This window comes from Bos grunniens, chromosome 6 (assembly GCF_055505025.1).
Source record: "Bos grunniens cultivar Pamir isolate PY7600 chromosome 6, Bosgru_T2T1.0, whole genome shotgun sequence".
NCBI lineage: Eukaryota > Metazoa > Chordata > Mammalia > Artiodactyla > Bovidae > Bos > Bos grunniens.
Genome location: NC_141170.1, coordinates 48,617,291 through 48,637,222, shown reverse-complemented (window position 1 = coordinate 48,637,222; position 19,932 = coordinate 48,617,291).

The window sequence follows — 19,932 nt, the reverse complement described above, 5'->3', positions numbered from 1 at the left end:
TGTGGGTCATCTGTCACGTTTGTTGGCCACTCTGTAGTTACAATGGCACCCCACTCCAGTACTCTTGCCTGGAAAATCCCACGGGTGGAGGAGCCTGGTGGGCTGCAGTCCATGGGGTTGCTAAGAGTCAGACACGACAGAGACTTCGCTTTCACTTTTCACTTTTCACTTTCATGCATTGGAGAAGGAAATGGCAACCCACTCCAGTATTCTTGCCTGGAGAATCCCAGGGACAGAGGAGCCTAGTGGGCTGCCGTCTATGGGGTCGCACAGAGTCGGACACAACTGAAGCGACTTAGCAGCAGCAGCTGTAGTGATAAAGCAGGCTCACACATAGCAACAGGCCTGTAACTCACCAAGGATGGGGCCTGAATCTTATTTCCCTCTGTGGTCACCTTCTGAATTTCCATGGAATAAGTGCTTGTTAGTTGTCAGGACAGCTCAGAAGGGTGAACAGGATGCTTTCCCTGTGGAAGAAGCCTGGAGACTGAGCTCGGGGAGTGGCACGGGGGTACTGAGGCACAGGCTGCAATTTCCAGAGCTAAGAAATTCTGCTAGGACATGGTTTCTGGGTTTCTGATCCCTGTGTTTCTTGCATTGCCCCACACCCTGCTCAGCCCTTTAGCTACCTTCTCTCTGAATTCAGAACACTCACTTACAGGCACTTCAGAGGGCCATCTAAGTATCATTTTTCTCTCAGAAGAAGCCTCAGTCTTTTCTTCAGGAAATAAATTCAGAACTCGAGACAACTGGTCTGGTTCTTGCTCCCTTTCAGTAAATGTGGAAATGTATCCTTTAAAAAAAAAATGCAGTTCTTGCTCTTGAAAATACAAGTGGGCTTTCTTCTCCTATATTCTTGCTACAAAGAATTTGGTCATAGGTCTATTTTATCATCACTTGATTTTACTGAAAAATGAACAGAACAAGACAAACTGCCTTTAGCATCCTCAAGACCTGACTTTGTCCTTTGTCCCCCAAATCCAAGCCTTTTTCTCTTTGCACAGTTGTGTATGCATGCTCAGTCACTCAGTCATGTCCAACTCTTTGTGACCCCATGGACTGTTGCCCACCAGGCTCCTCTGTCCATGGGACTCTCCAGGCAAGAATACTGGAGTGGGTTGCCATTCCCTCCTCCAGGGGATCTTCCCAACTCAGGGATTGAACCAACATCTCCTGTATCTCCTGCATTGGCAGGCAGATTCTTTACCACTGCTCTACCTGGGAAGCCCTTTTGCACAGTTGAGCTGAAGTAAATTTGATCCTCTGATCAGACCTCCATTTATGATTCCCATTGACCCTGAGATTCACTACCCACTTTTCCCCTCAGATCTGATCCTTTTGTTCTTCTGTTTCCTGTCTTGACAAATGGCATTATTTATAAGTAAAAACCCCAGGAGACAACTTCCCTTCCTCTTATGGCAGGCAGATTATAAAATGCTCCCAGGGATCCCCACCTCCTGATTTTCACACTTTGGTGTAATCCCCTCCCTTCCATGTGAGCAGGATCTGTGATTTGCTCCTAACAGGCAGAATATGGCAAAGGTGATGGGGTGTCCTTGTTGTGATCAGGGTACATCAGAGTGTGACTTCTGTCTGGCTAGAAGTCTTTCTCCCACAGACTCTGATAAAGCCAGCTGTCACATCAGGGAGGGCCACATGGCAAGGAGCTGAGGGCAGCCTCCAACCAATAGCTAGGAAGGAATTTGGGCCCTCAACCCAACTGAATTCTGCCATTAACCATGTGAACTTGAAATTGGATCCTTCTCCAGTCGAGCCTTCAGATGAGATCTCAACCCTGGCTGACAAGCTGACTGCAGCCTAATGAGATGTCTAGAAGCAGAGGTTTCTACTGAGCCATGCCTGCTTTCCTGACTGATAGAAAATACAAGATAATAAGTGTGTGTTGTTTTAAAGCCACTACATTGGTAGTAATTTGTTACACAGCAGTTGATAACTAATCGACTTCATGACACTGAGTTCTTTTGCTCATTTTACCAGAGCTCTTAAATTTCTTTGCTTTTCTATATTCCTACTGCCTTTGCTTTGTGTCAGTTTTCATCAGCCCTTGTTTGGACAAAACCATTGCCTCCTGTATCGGTCAGGGTCTCACAGGAGCCAGGGGCAGTCTCAGAGGGTCTAACTGAAGAACAACATGGACCAGTTAAGGGGCATTCTGGGACTAATAAGAGAAGGATGCCACTATGACCCAAGACCCAAAGGGGCAAGGGGAGAGAGAGGTGGTTCCAGAGTCTGCTGGAAGCTGACATGGAAAAGGGGTTGTCTGGCCAGAGCTTTGGCTTTATTTAGAGAGAAAACAGCAGCTGCCAGACAGTGGGTAGGCAAGGGGAACAGATAAATAGGCACCCCAGCCTCTCTCTCATCCTGTTCTCCAGCCTTTCCTGTTTCCCATTGGGGAAGATTCATTCAGAAGCCAGATTGGCCTTCTCCTGCTTTTGAACCAGGACTTATACCATTGGCTCCCATGATTCTCAGGCCTTCTGGCTCAGACTGAATTATACCACCAGCTTTCCTGGGTCTCCAGCTTGCAAATGGCAGACTGTGGGATTTCTCAGCCTCCATAATTGCGAAGGCCAATTCCTCATAATAAATCATTCTTTCTCTTTCTGTCTGTCTCAATATTATATATATTTATATGTATGTGTATGTGTGTGTGCTCAGTCACTTGGTTGTGTACAACTCTTTGCAACCCCATGGACTGTAGCCCACCAGGCCCCTCTGCCCATGGCATTTTCCAGGCAAGAGTACTACACTATATATATACACATAGCTTCCCAGGTGACACTAGTGGTAGAGTTGCAGAGTCGGATACAACTGAAGTGACTTAGCACATATATAATATATATAGGGGCTTCCTGGTGGCTCAGTGGTAAAGAATCTGCCTGCCAATGCAGGAGACGCAGGTTTGATCTCTGGGTTGGGAAGATCCCCTGGAGAAGGAAATGTCAACCCACTGGAGTATTGTTGCCTGGGAAATCCCATGGACAGAAGGAGCCTGGCGGGCTATAGTCCATGGTTTGCAAGAGTCAGACATGATGTAGCAACTAAACAACAACGAATGTAAATACATATATACCATCTGGGAGACTCAGCACTTTAACTTTAACTTGGTATTTCTGTTTACTGGCTGCCTCTTTTTCCTCTCAAGAGCGGGAACCTGGGTTTATTTACCTTTTTATTGCCAGGGTCCAGAACAAATAGAACCCCAGTTATTCCTGGTATCAGAACAAGCTCTGTGGTATAGAAAGCCCTCATTCAGATGGAGCAGCAGAGAGGTGGGGAGCAGTCAGCAGGCAGAAATTGGGAGGCAGTGGCTGTGAGCCAGCAGTAGGATCCACTGCACCCAGACTCTTGATTGAAAGATGAACAGAACATGAAATCTTTGTTTCCCATTTAAAAACACCTGCTCCTGGGGTCAGTCTGTTTCTTTGAGACAGGCTCATCATGATTGGAAGATTATAAGAAGGGTCAGAACTTCTACTTATTAGTTTTACTATTGCTATAGATATTTCCAGTTTAAAAAGGGGTTTTGTGGACAATAATTAATTGATCATATTACCCCAAGAAAATAGCTGTGACTGTGCTTACACCACTATCATGAAGAGCTGAGGGTTCTGTATCCACCTCTGTCCTGATCTGGTAAGACCAGGAGTGTGGTAAGTTGGTAGCTCCTTTATTACCTGTTGGCACAGGACAGCTGGACAGTTAGCTGTGTGTTCCAGATAAGGGCCAGAAGGGGCCCGCATCCCACTCAAAAACCTGCAGCCTGTGTCCCTCCCTGCCCTCCAAGTGTCCTCCACTTATCTAGGCTTCAGCACATCCTCACTCCCCCAGTTTCAGTCTAAATTCCTCTGTGACTAGAGGCTGCCCTAGATCCCCAAACAGCTGGTACCTTGACCTTCTCCTCTCTTCCAGCTCCTCTTCCCAAGAGCTGGACCCAGCTTTCTGAGCCTCCTCTGATCTATGCTAGATATGATGCACTCACATTTTTACCAAGGGGCCCGCACCATACCCCATCACTTGACTCAGAGCCTTTGAGTCTCAGCACGACAATGGACTTGAATTCATCCATCGCTTGGCCTTGGAGCTGACCTGCTGGTTCTTCTCTGGAAAGCTTTGCCCTCTACTGTCTTAGATGCTTTCCTCTCATTTCCATCTGGAGTAGTTCCCGCAATTCCCAGCATACTCTGTGACCAAGACTGTCTGTGTTATAACAAGGTCTGGAGCACAGTGTGCTAAGATAAATAAGAAAAACTGAAAGGAAGGGTAAGAATGATGAGTTCTCTAAGAGTCATTCATCTGTTTATTCATCAATAACTTTGCTCAAACGCCACTGAAATGTCTAGTAACACATTTCCAAACCCATAGTAGGTATTTAGTGTTTGTGGGATCATGCAGATAGGAGAGAGATACAGGGCTTCTGACAGCCAGGTTGGTGAGAGTGGGGCTGCAGCAATACTAATTTCTCTCCCACTCAACTCGGGGCACGGATTCCCCTCATGACTCAGGAAGGATGGGGGGTGTGCTCTGTGTTTAGTGCATCAGCTACTTAAGTCAGGGAATGATAATAACATGGAGATCTTTTTTTGCCCTGATGTCAAGTTTCCACGAAGCAGGAATTCCTGGCCTCTTTTTGCTCCCTATCACTCCTTCCCAGGCCCACTCCATACCAGGCTGTTCACACAAAGCCCACGTTTGGCTCTGCTCTGAGGTTCATGGGGCCAGGCCTCTGGAGGAGATTCTGTGATGATCCAGTGCTACTTGGGACTGGGTAGTGAATTTAATTCTGTGGGAGCCTAAGCCCTAATCTGTGTTCTCCCTTATTGGCAATATTATAATAAAGAACATTTGATTTCCATTTTCCAGAGACCATGTCGATCTATCAGTTAGTTCTCAACTTCAGTGGGTGGCAGGGGTGCTGGTTTTTGGGCTCTTTCAAAACCCACCATAAAGGTCCTATTAGGGTTGGTGTGAGGATTAAATGAATCTTTAAGATAGGGCCTGGCACTTAGTGAGAGCTCAAGAAATTTTAGCTATTGTTATTTTTAGTAGGAATTATAGTAGTAACAGTAGCTGGATTCCTGACTATATCTGGTCAAGAAAAAAGAAAACATTATTAACTATGTATTTCAAGTATTGGCAAACAAGGTCTTGGACAAGGGAAGAAGTGAGCAGAAATGCATACTACAAAGTGGGAGAGAAAGGAAGAGGGCCCTATTGAATCATTTGCAGGGAAATCTAGAGAGGCTTGAAAGAAGGCTCAGAGCTGGCCTCCACGTGGGCCCGGCAGCACATTCTGTAGAGTCTTCTCCCATTGCTGTTGGCAGGAGGACCACACCCACTGTCCTCTGGAAGGCCAGGAGAAGGGAGGGGTTGCGTTTCTGGCCCTTTTCCCGTTTCCTGTTCCTGGAAGGAAAGTAAAGAGGAGAAGGCAAGTCAGAGACCTCAAGCCACTTTAAGTCTGGGGCTGCCTGAGTCTGAGGGGAGGGCCCTCAATGAGGACTCCTCCATTTGTGTGTGCAAACTTCCAATCATGGGCAGGTTAATCTATTCCCGTCATTACAGCTAAACTTAAAAGTAGATTGAGTAGCTACTGGGTATTCACTCTGTTGAAGTGTTAACCTACCCAGGGAATAGCTCTAAGGAAGATACTAGTCACTACTTAGAAGCTTAGCAAAGATTTTTTTCCTCTTCTTAGTTAATTAAAATGCAACAGTTGGTCAATTTATTAAGCATTTAAAAGTTATTTTCGGGTGCTTCTTACAACTTGCCTGAGGGTGGCAACATTACAGGGATCTTCCTAATTTTCCAGCGAACCCCTCAAATGTGCGCTAGGACTTTTATTTTCATTTTGAAGGAACTCAGAGAAATGTAATGATCCTATGGGGTGGTAAGTGGTTGAGAGATAGCTATTAAGAAAATGTAAATGGGGGCTTCCCATTTAGGACACTGTGTTTCCACTGCAGGGGACCCAGGTTTGATCCCTGCTCAGGGAACTAAGATCCCACAAACTGCGGAGCATGGCCAAAAAAAAAAAATAAATGAAAGAAAATGTAAATGTTTCATTTTGCATTATTAACAAAGACATCTAAGGAGCAGTGCTGGCAGCAGACACACCTTTTAGACTGTCTTAAGTATGTCTGTGCCAAGAATAGTAGGTGAAGGAGAGAAAGGCCCCTCCCCCGTCCCCCAGCCCCACCCCACCCCACGTCCCCACCAACCCTCAACCCTCTAGTTGTCATTCCTAGGCCATCCCAGTCTCCCATATGTTCCAGAGATCCAGGAAGGAGCAACATTAAAGGGGATCCCTTTCCTCATTCCCATAAGTTTCTCCAACCATTCAACTTTGCCTTCCCCTGAGGAAGATGGTTGAGGTTGGGTGGGTAGTTGATTCCAACAGCCAAATAACTAGGGTCTGAAATTACTTTGGGGCACTGGAGCTCCAGGAGTGTGATGGGGTGGAGTTGGATGGGGGAGACTCTAACAAGGGTGATGATCTGTAACACTGAACCCCTAAGCATCTCAGTACTGCTTCACTTATGGAGATTTTTGCCATGCCCCTAAACTAACTTCTATGATGATGAACCTCCCAGACCCTGTCTCCACTGACCTCATTCATGAGATGATTTACTTAAAGTAGGTGTTTACTTTCTCTAATGCCAAACCTAATAGCTCATATAATTTCTTAACAGTTTCCAATTGGGGCCATCATATAGTGTTTCAGGTAGAGGGCACATGAGCAGAAGGCAAGAATATACCTGGAGGACTCAAGGGCTAACAGAGAGGCCAGGATGGCTGGAGTCAAGTAGGAGGTGGGCAGAGAGGCGGAGACTGGGTCAAAGATGTATCCAGGGCCATAAGCATTTGCAGGTCACCGGGAAGATTTGGATTTTTCTGAGCAAGATGAGGTATTGGGTGAGTGTTTTTGGTAGTGAAGTGACATGATCTGATGTATTTTACCAGGATAACTCTGGTTCCTGTGGAGAATTGCTGTCAGGGAGGAGGCAAGAACAGAAGTAGGGAGAACAGTTCGAAAGCTACAGAAATGATCCAGGCCAGAGAGATAGGGGCTTGGACTAGGAAAGGGCTTCTCCACCAATGCGCTGTTGATATTTTAAGCTGGATAGTTTGTTGTGGGGCCTGTCCTGTGCTTTGGGAAATGTTTAGCAGCATCCTTGTCTTCTAGCAACTAGATGCCAGAAGTGCCTTCTTTTTCTTTTTGTAATTTCATGTATTTGGGTCTTCTTTGCTGTGTGGGCTTTTCTCTAGCTGTGGTGTGCGGGCCTCTCATTGAGGTGGCTTTGCTTGTTGAGGCTGGAGCTCTAGGACACGTGGGCCTCAGTAGTTGCGGCTCCCAGGCTCCAGAGCACAGGCTCAACAGCTGGGGCGCACGGACTTCATTGCCCCGTGGCATGTGGGATCCTCCCAGACCAGGGATGGAACCTCTGTCTCCTGCACTGGTAGGCGGGTTCTTTGCCACTGAGCCACCAGGGAAGCCCTCAATAGTGCCTTCTTAATTGTGACAACTGAAAGTGCCTCCATGTGTTGCCAAATATCCCCTGGGAGGTGAAATTAGCAAGTGAGGTTGACAACCCCGGGACAAGGGTGATTGCCCTGGAGGGATGAGAAGTGATCAGATACAAGATTTGTTGGTTTTAACTAGAGAGAGATGAGTCACAGCTGACTCCAGGGTTTTGGCTGAGCAACTGGAGGGATGGAACTGCCATTGACTGAGATGGGGAAGACAGCAAAACAAGTTTGAGGGCAGGGCTGTCTGGAGTCCACACAAGAGGTCTGGGCTGGAGTGAAGTACATGCTTTGCTCATTGCTTATCCAGAGACAGAAAGGAGTTAATAGTTAAGGTCAAGGGGTCTGAGGATGTTGGGGTCATAGACTTTTTCTGGGAGGTCAAGCACTCTCTGGTTTGAGACTTAACAGTAACATGTCTCCTATCTCAGTGCAGGTTAGCATTAATAGTTACTTGCATCTTCAATCTTTCTGTTAGGAGAGGTTACCAGATATCTCTGAATCTTCAGAACCAAAGCAATGGATTATAGCCAAACCTCCACTCTCCACAGCCTTGGGTCAATATGGAATTAGCTTTCCTGGTGGCTCAGCTGGTAAAGAATCCACCTGCAATGTGGGAGACCTGGGTTAGATCCCTGGGTTGGGAAGATCCCCTGGAGAAGGGAAATGCTACCCACTCCTGTATTCTGGCCTGGAGAAGTCCATGGACTCTGTATGGGGTCACAAAGAGTTGGACATGACTGAGCGACTTTCACTTTCACATACTTTTGTTTAATTATTCAGTGTTTAGATTAACCCCAGCAAAGACAGCAGCATGGTTTGAAGAAGAATCTGGCTTCTGAATTCCTCATATATCTGATTTATCAAACTGAAAAAAAAAAAATTCTCCTTACAAAACTTCCATTGTGCTACACCTTCAATTCTCTGGCTACAGCCTGAGCCGAAAAGTATTTTGCTAAAGCACAGACATATATAGAAACTTCTTATCTGTCGGGAGATATAAACAACCCCAGGAAGTTTGGAATACATTGCTAAGACTGTTCTCTTGGCTTCCTTGCCACAGATTTTCTTGCCGTTCTGGAGGGATTGTGTTGTTTTCTATCTGGCACGTTGTTTCCGCTGCTCCCCTCTTCCTAAACTTTCTGCAGATGCTCTTTCTACTTCACTGTTGAAGAAATTGCCTAAAAGAAAATGGTCCCCTGTTTTCCAATAAGTGCACTGAACTTTGAAGGTCTAGGAAGACAGTAAAATCTGTTTCAGACTGTAGGTGGCAGGGGGGAGGAGTCAGGAGGGAAAGAGGAAAAGCCCTGACCTTAAATTAATGAACATTCTGAGCTAAATAATTTTGTTTTTACTTTATTTCTTTTGCATGCTAAGCCACTTCAGTTACGTCCGACTCTTTGCAACCCTATGAGTTGTAGCATGCCAGGCTCCTCAGTCCATGGGATTCTCCAGGCAAGAATACTTGAGTGGGTTGCCATTTCCTTCTCCAAAACAGTGCAGTGCTTATGCAGCCCCAGACATCTAAGGGCATCACAGATGCCTGTTAGCGCTCAGTCTCAGACGGCTGAATGCCATTTGTCCTTCTAAGAAGTTGGGGGACACCAACTGCTCAGGGGGTGCCTAACTAGTTAGCATGCCAGAGTCTTTTTCATTATCAGAATTAACCAGACAAATTGCTCCACCAAGAACAGCCATGCACCACCATCCATGGAATGGAGAAAGAGCTCAATCTGTCAATCCTGTCTGTGACTGGTTATTTCTTTTAAGTAAAGGTAATAACAAAAACCTAATAAAGAGTCCTTAAGTATAAGTCCAGCTGGAGTACACTTTAAGGTGTGAGAAATATATAATGCATGCACATAATTGCTGCAAAGAGAATTTTTTAAACAGTGTCAATTTATTAACTAAATAGGTGCATCAAGAAAATGCAATTTCACTAAGTCTGTGTTAGTGGGTTACAACCAATGCTGGTGATCCTCCCTCAGTGTTATAAGCCTGCCCACTTCCCTAATTGAGGTGACCCCAGTGACAAGGGGATGATATTTTAAACATAAAAGAAGATTGAGTAATAGAAATAATTAATCCTAAAGGGTTTTTTCGTTACACTTTTTTTCAAATTTATGCTATAGGTCCATTAAATCATAAGATTATTTTATCTTCTTAAACTCAGATAAACCAAGTATTGCTCTGTTTTTTGTTTTCCATCTGATCAAAGAAACAGGTATAATTGCCTGTATAATTCAGGGTCTAAGGACTAAGGTCTTCACTTCCCTATCTCAGTCTTAGCAAAACCACTTGAGATGCCTTCCTAATTCCCCCAAACAACATGTTTATGAACATTTTGGAGACATCTAGAATCTGTTCAATAGAACTTTCTGCAATGATGGAAATATTCTACATCTGCTTTGTCCAATATTGTAGCCACAAGCCATATGTAGTTTTTGAGTACTTGAAATATGACTAATGCTGATGAACTGAATTTTTAATTTCAATTCATTTTAATTTTAATAGCTACATGTAGCTAGTGGCTACTGTGCTGGGCAGCTCAGATTCTAGACAGTGTACTAAAGAAATAGAATTCTGTATAAACTTAACATCATCCTTTCCCTCTTTCATCTCTTCTCCATCTCTGCCACCCTTCCATCTTCCTCTCTTACCCTGCTCTGAGTATCTACCATGTGCAGGCTCTGTGCTTAGTACCAGGAAGTAGAGATTAAAGCGATTTCTCTGCCCTCAAGGAATTAACAAATGTTGGGATGACAGGGTCAGATTGAAGGAAGAACATGTGTATCATCAGAACTTAACAAACATGCAGGTATGGTTCTCTTCCTCAAATGTATCTATATCCCAGGTACTCATTTTAGCAAAATCTTATTTTTTTAATGTTAATTATTCATCAAAATGGGCTTTCCAGATGGCTCAGTGATAAAAGAACCCACCTGCCACTGCAGGAGGCACAGGAAATGCCGGTTCAATCCCTGGGTCAGGAAGATCCCCTGGAGGAGGAAATGGCAGCCCACCCTAGTATTCTTGCCTGGCAGGATGCAGTCCATGGGGTTTCAAAGAGTGGGACACGCCTGAGCACATAGCACAACATGGGCACGGTAGGGAGAATCATGACACGCTGGAGGGGGCAGAGGTTAAGCAAATAATTACAAAATCTGAAATAGTTGTTTTACATTTTTAATATCACCTCTGAAGAAAAGTTACAGTGTGCATTATAGAGAAATTTGACTTAATATGGGAATCATGTAAGGGTGCTCGGAGGAGGTGACATGTCAGTTGAATAATTGCCCAGGCCAGGTTGAAGAAAAAGGCTTTTTAAACAGAGGAAATGATGCACTGTACTCTTCCTTCCTTCCTTCTTTAGCAACTGGCATTATGTAACCATTTGTTTAATTACTTGTTTACAATTCTGTCTCCCCATCTAGACTGGTTTCCCTAGGAGATCCGGAGTTGCACTGGTCTTGGTCACTGAAGCACCCTCAGTTTCCATCCCAGTGCCATGCACATTTCAGGTACTCAGTAAAAACTTATTAGATATAAAACATATGTAACATGTGTAGAAGCTCAGATGCAAGAAGAAATTTGGAGCATTTAACAATCTGAAAGGAGACTGATATGGGAAAACATAGAGTGAGGGATGGGGAGGTCCAAATAGGAATATAGAAGTTATTCTGGGCCTTGTAGGCTATGTGAAGAATTTGGGGACTCCCTCAGAATGGAAGAAAATATTTACAAACAAAGCAACAGAAAAGGATTAATATCCACAATATATTATGCAAACAGCTCATGCAACTCAATTGAAAAAAACAAGCAAATGAATAATAGGCGGAAGAACTAAAGAGACATTTCTCCAGAGAAGACATACAGATGGCCAAAAAGCATATGAAAGGATGCTCAGCATTATTAATTATTAGAGAAATACAAATCAAAACTACATTGAGGTATCACTTTATACCAGTCAGAATGGCCATCATCAAAATATTCATTAACAATAAATGCTGGAGGAGATGTGGAGAAAAGGTAACCCTCCTACACTGTTGGTGGGAATGTAAATTGGTACAGCCACTATGGAGAACAGAATGGAGGTCCCTTAAAAAACTAAATGGAACTGCCATATGATCTAGCAGTCCCATTCCTGTGCATATCACTAGAGAAAACCATAATTTGAAAAGATGCACGCACCCCAGCGTTCATAGCAGCGGTGTTCACAATAGCCAGGACATCGAAGCAACCTAAATGTCTCTCAGCAGAGGGATGGATAAAGAAGGGAAGCCTGGAATGCTGCAGTCCATGGGGTTGCAAAGAGTTGGACACGAATGAGCAACTGAACTGAATTGGTCCATATATATAGTGAAATATTACTCAGTCATTAAAAAACAATGCCATTTGCAACTACCTAGATAGATATAGAGATTATCATTCGGAGTGAAGTAAGTCAGACACAGAAAGACAACTATCATGATATCATTTAGATGTGAAATTTTAAAAAAAGGTACAAATTAACTTATTTACAAAACAGAAGTAGAGTCACAGATGTAGAAAACCAACATGGTTACCAGGGGATAGAGGGAGAGGAGAGATATATTAGGATTGACTTGTATACACTACTACATATAAAACAGATAACTAACAAGAACCTGCTGTATAGCACAGGGAACTCGACTCAATAATATGTAACAGCCTATATGGGAGAAGAATCCTTAAAAAAAGTAGGTATGTTTATTGTATAACTGATTCACTTTTCTATATGCCTGAAACTAACACAACATCGCAGGTCAACTATACTCCAATAAAGCTCTTTTGAAAAGAAGAAAATCCTGTCATTTTGACAGCATGAATACACCTTGAGAGCATTATGCTAGTGAAGTAAGTCAGACCGAGAGGACAAGTACCACATGACCTCACTTATATGTGGAGTCTAACGAAGAGCATGGCAGTGGGAGAGAAGGACACAGGAAGCAGAGACGAGAAAGCACAGAAGAGAAAGTGTAAGTGGTAAATCCAAATGCTTTGAAAGTTGTCCCTAAGAGCCCCAGGAAAGTGTTTCCTCACATGGAGCCTGGAGTTCGGGCACAGAAGGTTGAGGTTGTGAAGAAACCCTAGTAATAGCTACTGCTTGCTTATTTTAACAATCGTCCACTGAGGGGAACAATTTCCAGCTTTCCTGGGAGCGCTTCAACTTTACAGGCTCTCTTATCTGCCATGTCATTAGGGGAACCAGCATGGCAGCCATTAGATTAACTTAATAGACTTTTATATAGCATTTATCAACATCCATATAGCAGTGATACCATACAGAAATGCCATTAGCGTGTAACTAGTGAGAGTGAGATCAATGGGAAGCATCAAGGAGTTGAAGGCTCTTGATATGTATTAAATAATAATAGCTTCCCCCCAGGGTCCCCATGACATGGCAGATGAGAGGGTCTTTAAAGTTTAACTGCCCCCACCGGAGAAGCTAGACAGCTTCATCCCCAGGGCGAACAATCAGAGAAGGGACAAAAACACCCTTAGGCAGGCTCATGGATTAAAGAGAAATGTGTATCTATGAGTGACATATGTGATAGGTTTGCACCCGTTAATCCCTTTTCTGTCCCGAGACCTGGGGATGCTCTGTGATGTTTACATGACTTGAGAGAAGGGAGAGCACAGGCTCCCAGAGTGAGGGGAGCAGCAGGAATTGGCTGTCCAAGCCAGTCCGTGTCTGGATGAGCAAGTGTCAGACTCAAGAGAGTTGTCAGTGAGTCAGACATGATCGCAGTCCCAGACCATGGTCTCAACAGCCTTATTGGTGATAAGAGTGATATTCTGATCTCTGTCTGCTCAACTGAGGTAATTATCTGAACACGGATGGAGAACATGAGTGTTATTTTTTGACCTCCCCAAAGCCCTGCTATCTGTTGTGTGAACCCAGAACCATGAGATATTGACAGACCTGAGCATTTGGAGAGCAAAGGAACAGGTGGAAAGTGAGGCTTCTGATGTTATCTTGCTTTGGGTAGTTAAGCCTTAGGCTTAGGGAGTGGGATTTCTACCTGTGTGGGATACCACTCCTAAGGAAACTATTCACAGGTCTCAGCGACCACTTGCTTCTTCAGTTTCATGGTGCTGAGTGCTGCCTCTTGACTTGAAACTTTGCATGCACTGCTTGGCATAGGCACTGGTTTGTGGGTAAGTCTGTGTCAGAGATTAGATCATTTTAAGCATGAGCAGGCAGAACAATATTTGCTGCTTTTATTGTATTTCTCAGCTGTGTCTGCAGGCAGAGACTTCAAACTGAACAAAGAGAAAAGTTGTTTCACGTATGCTACAGAACACTAATAATGAGGTAATGGCTTAAATTGTTAGTGTCAGACCTAGGAAACAATGTGGTATAAGACACCTGCAAATCTGCCAACTGCCTTTGGAGCCCCAGGAGGCGGCTGGAGATGCAATCCACAACTCTCTGGCTTGTCTATTGGCTCCTAACATGTGGTTTCATACTGACTATGGATTTGATGATTATATAAGCTCTGACCACGGCTTTAGATGGCTTCACCATAAGGGTGATGGGTTTTCTTGATAAACAGACCAAAAAGAAAAGAGAAAAGAATAAGAACCCTTATTATATAGAGAATGTGCCATCTTCTTGAGATGAGGTAGAGAAACAAATAACACTATTGCACACTCAGAGTCCAAGAGGGCCCTGTAAAGGACCCACACCTGGAACTTTCTGTCTCTAGATATCAGATTGCACTGGAAATTAAGGGAAAAATTGGAGTGGTATGAAAAATATGCCTCCTTACCACCAGGACAGTAATATAAGAAGAATGAGGGGTGAAATACAGGAGTGTATTTGATTAAGCTGGAGGAAAGGAAAGTTTTCCTTAGGAGAAAGGGTGATATATTTCAGATACAGAAAGGAGAATAATCTAGAAGCCTAAGTTAGAGAAATGGGAAAAGGAGAGGCATACAAGTGTGATGACTCTTACAAAGGGAGTTAGGAAGCAAGAGATACTTTAGTTGTCCTAAGATCTGAACATGGATTGGGGATCAAAGAAATCTAACACATGAAGAGAAGCAAGAAAAGTGTCTAGAATGGCTTCCCCAGAAGGAGCTAAAATCCAGAAAAACTGGGAGAAGCAGTCTTTTAGAGATGTTAATGAAAATACAATAAGAGCAATTAGAGGGACATCCTGGAAAATTGAGACAACTATCCAAAGTCCTTACATAATCTGGTAATTGGCCAAGGAGGGCTGACTAGAAAGATGAACACAAAATATTAGAGTATTATTGGGTATCACCAACAATTAATGCAAACAAGGAGGCAGGTTTTGCCTGTTATATGGGGATTCTGACCAATAAATATATAGAATTATGACATTATAGGAACACCTCACAAAGATGGGACTTACCTAAAGGGAACAGGTGAGACTGGGTTAGATGTTAGTCTAATAGGAGTCTTATTAAATCTCTGAATTCTTTAGAAAGATGACATCCATGAGAAACTTTGAGCCTTGAAGAAACTATATCCATCCCAAAGAGAGGAAGATAGGAAATAGTTGCAGGAAGAATTTGAATCCCCTCCCACACCCCCACTATTTTTTTGCCTTAAGAACTCTGGTTATAGCTTGAGAATTTTGGACTTTGGGCTCACAAGGGCAACGTGTTTTGCTTTAAAGATTGATTTCTTTGGGTTTTAATCTGCAAGAGGATTTAGTCCTTGAACTTACATTACTCCCCAAGAATTTGATGATAAAAAAGGCATTTTTCTTGTTGGAATGTTTTCTGTTGTCAATACATTTAATTTCAGAACTTCAGATGAGCTGTGTTGGATGATATTTTTTGGTATGGGAAATAGAAGAGAGAATAATTTTCAGCCTTAGATCAATGCACTATTTGATCCTTGGTCCATGTGTTGGTTAGATTCATTGTGAACCTTCTGGTGACTAAATCTGCACTCCCACCTATAGACACAGATGACTCCATAAAGGAACAGTGGCGAGTGGTACTGGGGGAGGCCTCAGGAAAGTGGAATAGGACTTTTACCAGAAAACATCACATTCATCTTCCCATGCATCTGCTCTGGAAAGTTCCAAGTAACTTTCCTGGCTCCTCTCTGCCCTGCATGAGTGGTAATTTGGGAGCAGGATCGGCTTCCTTCAGCTTCTCTCTCTTGGGCTCTGATGGCCTGCAGAGAAGGCACATTCTGGTATGGATGCAAGTTACAATCTCAGTGTAGTGGGGCAGGCCCTGTCCAGCAGGAGATGCCACATGCTTCAGCACTACTTATGGCTGACAGATTCAGTTCAGTTCAGTTTAGTTGCTCAGTCATGTCCAACTCATTGTGACCCCATGGATTGCAGCATGTCTGGCTTCTCTGATGAATTAGTTGAATTCAAAGAAGCAGAATCAGCTGGTCCATTTGGCAGACATGGGATCACATCCTCCAACAGCACTTTTGATCAGCAGTTTCCATCTGTCTGACTCTGTGTCTATCCCTTAGTTCTCTTTTCTACAGACAAATCATAGCGTGTATATTGCATGATTGACTCTTGCATGTTTGGCTCTGACTCATCAAGGAGAAGACCATGGAGATTAGAGTAAAGGGGACATTTCCAAGGTTGTGGCCGGCCCAGAGGTTCTTGGTGGCAGTAGAGGCAACCCCAATGACTAAAAGATATTCAGAAGGACTTCCTTGGTGCTCTAGTAGTTAAGACCGTGCACTTCCACTGCAGGAGGCGCACATTCAATCCTTGGTCTGGGGAAGATCCTGCATGCCATGAGAAGTGGACAAAAAAGAAAAAAAAAATTCAAGACTCTCATTCCATAACTTGTAAATAAAAGACATGTGTCATATTGTGATTTATAGTAAGAAATATATAATTGATCTTCATCCCCATTTCTGGTACAGAGCTCCCCAAATCCATAGAATTTCACCTGAAGAGAGCGCTAAAGGTCTTTTTGTTATGGGAAGCACCTAAGGATAGGAGCTGGTTGACAGGAGAACCAAGAAAAATGGTTGAAACTTTCATTCCCACCTCCTTGACTTCTGGGTAGGGGAAAAGAACTGGAGGTTGACTTGATCGCCAAAGGATGATGATTTAATCGTCTATCCTTATGTAAGGAAGTCTCCATAAAGACCTATGGGAGGTCAGAGCTGTTATGGTGGAATCTCTAGACTCCTAGTTTCCAGGGAAACACAATGAAATGACTCCCATTCCCATTCCTAATTTTGGGCAAAATGCACATGGAAAAAACCCTAATTCTTCATTTTCTAATTGTCTTACAAAGCCTACTTTTACTGTCAGTCTCCATTCTTCCTTTCTACAAAACTGATTAAGAGAATATTCATTTATTGTGTAGGCTGTCTTAAAGAATGTATATGCCCTCAGGCTTGGTTATTTTAATTTTGACTCAACTAGAAGATTAGAATCTGGGAAGGAGGATGATGTACCTTCAGGTGCCCTCTCAGAATAGTTGGTCCTCACTTGTAAAACTAGGGGACAGTGTGCTCTCTCCCCCAGCGTGTGTTTGTGCTGCCCACATCCCCTCCCCAGCTCAGTCTTAGAGTATGTGGGACATTCTAACCACGTCCTGAAGAGATGGTCTTTGTCACAAATGCCACATCCCACACTGTGTGCTATTTCTGTCCTGCTCTGTGACAGGGTGATTGCTCTGTAACAGGGTGAATGCTCTAAGAAAAGAAGTTTACTGGACCTAGTACCTATAGAGGATCCACCAGCACTGGATTGTTGCTATGGACTGAATTGTATCCCCCAGAATCATATACTGAAGCCCTAACCCCAGTGTGATGGTATTTGGAGATGGAGTCTTTGGGAGATAATTAGGCTTAGATGACCTAGGGTCATCATGAGGGTAAGGCCCTCATTGTGGGATTAGTGTCCTTATAATAAGAGGAAAGGATGCTAGAGCTCATTTTCTATCCTGTCACGTACAAGTCAGGAAGAGAGCTCTCACCAAAACTGAACATGTTGGCACTCTGATCTCTGACTTCCAGCTTCTATAACTGTAAGAAAATACAAATAAAAATCTGTGGCACTTTGCTGTGACAGTTCTAGACATCTAATATAGTCTGTCATCCAAATATAGTTGTCCCTTGAACAACACAAGGTTGAACCAGGCAGGTCACTTATAAGCAGATTTTTTTCGATAGTAAGTACTACAGTACTGCATGATTCATGGGCTACAGAGAACCTACAGTGAGTTACACTTAGATTTTCAACTGTGTGGAGGGTCCACACTCCAACCTTGAGTTTATCATGGGTCAATTGTACTTCTGAAGTTCAAGTAGATTCCTGTTCTTGGAGTTCATGAAACAATACATTATCCTGATGATAAATTCTTATCTCAAACTACTTTGAGTTGGGTCTTTATCACAAGGAAAGAAATCCTGATGAATACAGTAGTGATAAACAAGAAGGACCCAGTCAGTAAAGGAAGAGGGGAAAGTGCAGAGGCACAGAGGACCAAGGATGGCTGGAGCATGGGGCTTGAGGAACAGTCAGGAGGCAGGCCACAGAGGGTGTTTTACACTGTAGCATGAGATCTCTGGTAAGCCCTGAAGTAACCTAAGCAGGAGAAGAGATGATCATATTCAGATTTTTTTTTTTTTTAAACAGAAATTGATCCCAGGAGGATGTGGGTTGGGAGGAAATATGTTAGAATGCAATACAGGATTCTGCGTGAGAAATGATGATGCCTGAACTAAGAATCTAGCCATGGGGAGATGGCCAGGTTTCAGGGCACTTTTTAGAAGCAAAGCTGACAGATCTTGGTGACCATTTAGAGCTCAAAGGTGAGAAGGAGGGTGACTCCCAGGTGTCTTGCTCAGATGATTGAATGAACTGTGTTGCCCATCATAGGACAGAAAATGCAGATGGAGGGCAGGTTTGAGAGGTGGATGAGATGGGCTTGGTTTGGCACAGGTACCTTGAGGAGGGTTTGGGGGAATTTTACAACAGGAGAGTCCAATATAACTAATGGGGCTGTAGCTGTGGAAAAGTCCAAGTTGGAGGGTGACCATGGGTGCGATGAGACTATCCGGAGGGAGAGGGGAGGAGAAGAGGGATGAGAAAGAGGAGCCTTAGATGAGACAGAGAAGGAAAGGCTGAGGGGAGGAGGAAAAACAAGAAAAAGAGGATTCAATGGGGAGATGTTGTTCAGAAGTGTTAAGGACAGCAAGAAAGCAAGCCAAGTAAGGGTGGAGGAGTTTCCTGACTGTCAGAGGACAGCTGGTGACCTTGGAGAGAGAAACCTCTTTAAGAAGCACAGAGGGGTGAGACAGTAGGGGTCCAGGTTGTCATGGGTTGAGGAATAAAAAGGGGAGGGAAGTCTTGGGATAAGACAATGGCAAAAGTGAATGTAGACGGCTGCTTTGACAAATTTGGTGGTCAAGGAAAGGAAGGAGTGGGGGCTAGAAGGCTGTTTATATGCTGGAAAAACATTTGTCTGTTTGCTTAACCAAGAGAATTTCAGCGTATTTTTGTACTGAGAGGATAAAATTCATGTAGAATATTCGAACGCAAGAGGACAAGGATGATGATAGTTTATAAATAATTATTGAGCACTTACTAAGTGCTGTATGGACACAACACACAGGGCCTTGAGGCTCCTATATGCTAGCAGCTCAAGTCACAGAGGTAGGTGGCAGAGGATGTGGTGGGGGAAAGACGATGCTTGTGCAAAGGGAGGAATTCCAAGTTCACTGAAGGGAAGAAGGAAATGATGGGTGGGGATACAGTTAACTTCATCAGTGTGTGAGCAGGGGATTGATGGTGCCACTTACTCCTTGGAAGAAAAGTTATGACCAACCGAGATAGCATATTGAAAAGCAGAGACATTACTTTGCCAACAAAGGTCCGTCTAGTCAAGGCTATGGTTTTTCCAGTGGTCATGTATGGATGTGAGAGTTGGACTGTGAAGAAAGCTGAGAGCTGAAGAATTGATGCTTTTGAACTGTGGTGTTGGAGAAGACTCTTGAGAGTCCCTTGGACTGCAAGGAGATACAACCAGTCCATTCTGAAGGAGATCAGCCGTGGGATTTCTTTGGAAGGAGTGATGCTAAAGCTGAAACTCCAATACTTTGGCCACCTCATGTGAAGAATTGACTCATTGGAAAAGACTCTGATGCTGGGAGGGATTGGGGGCAGGAAGAGAAGGGGATAACAGAAGATGAGATGGCTGGATGGCATCACCAACTCGATGGACGTGAGTTTGAGTGAACTCCGGGAGTTGGTGATGGAGGGAGGCCTGGCATGCTGCGATTCATGGGGTCGCAAAGAGTCGGACACGACTGAGCGACTGAACTGAACTGAACTGAACTGCTCTTTGTGAAGCAGGTAGTGAATCTGTTGCACGGGGGAGAGAGATGTGGCA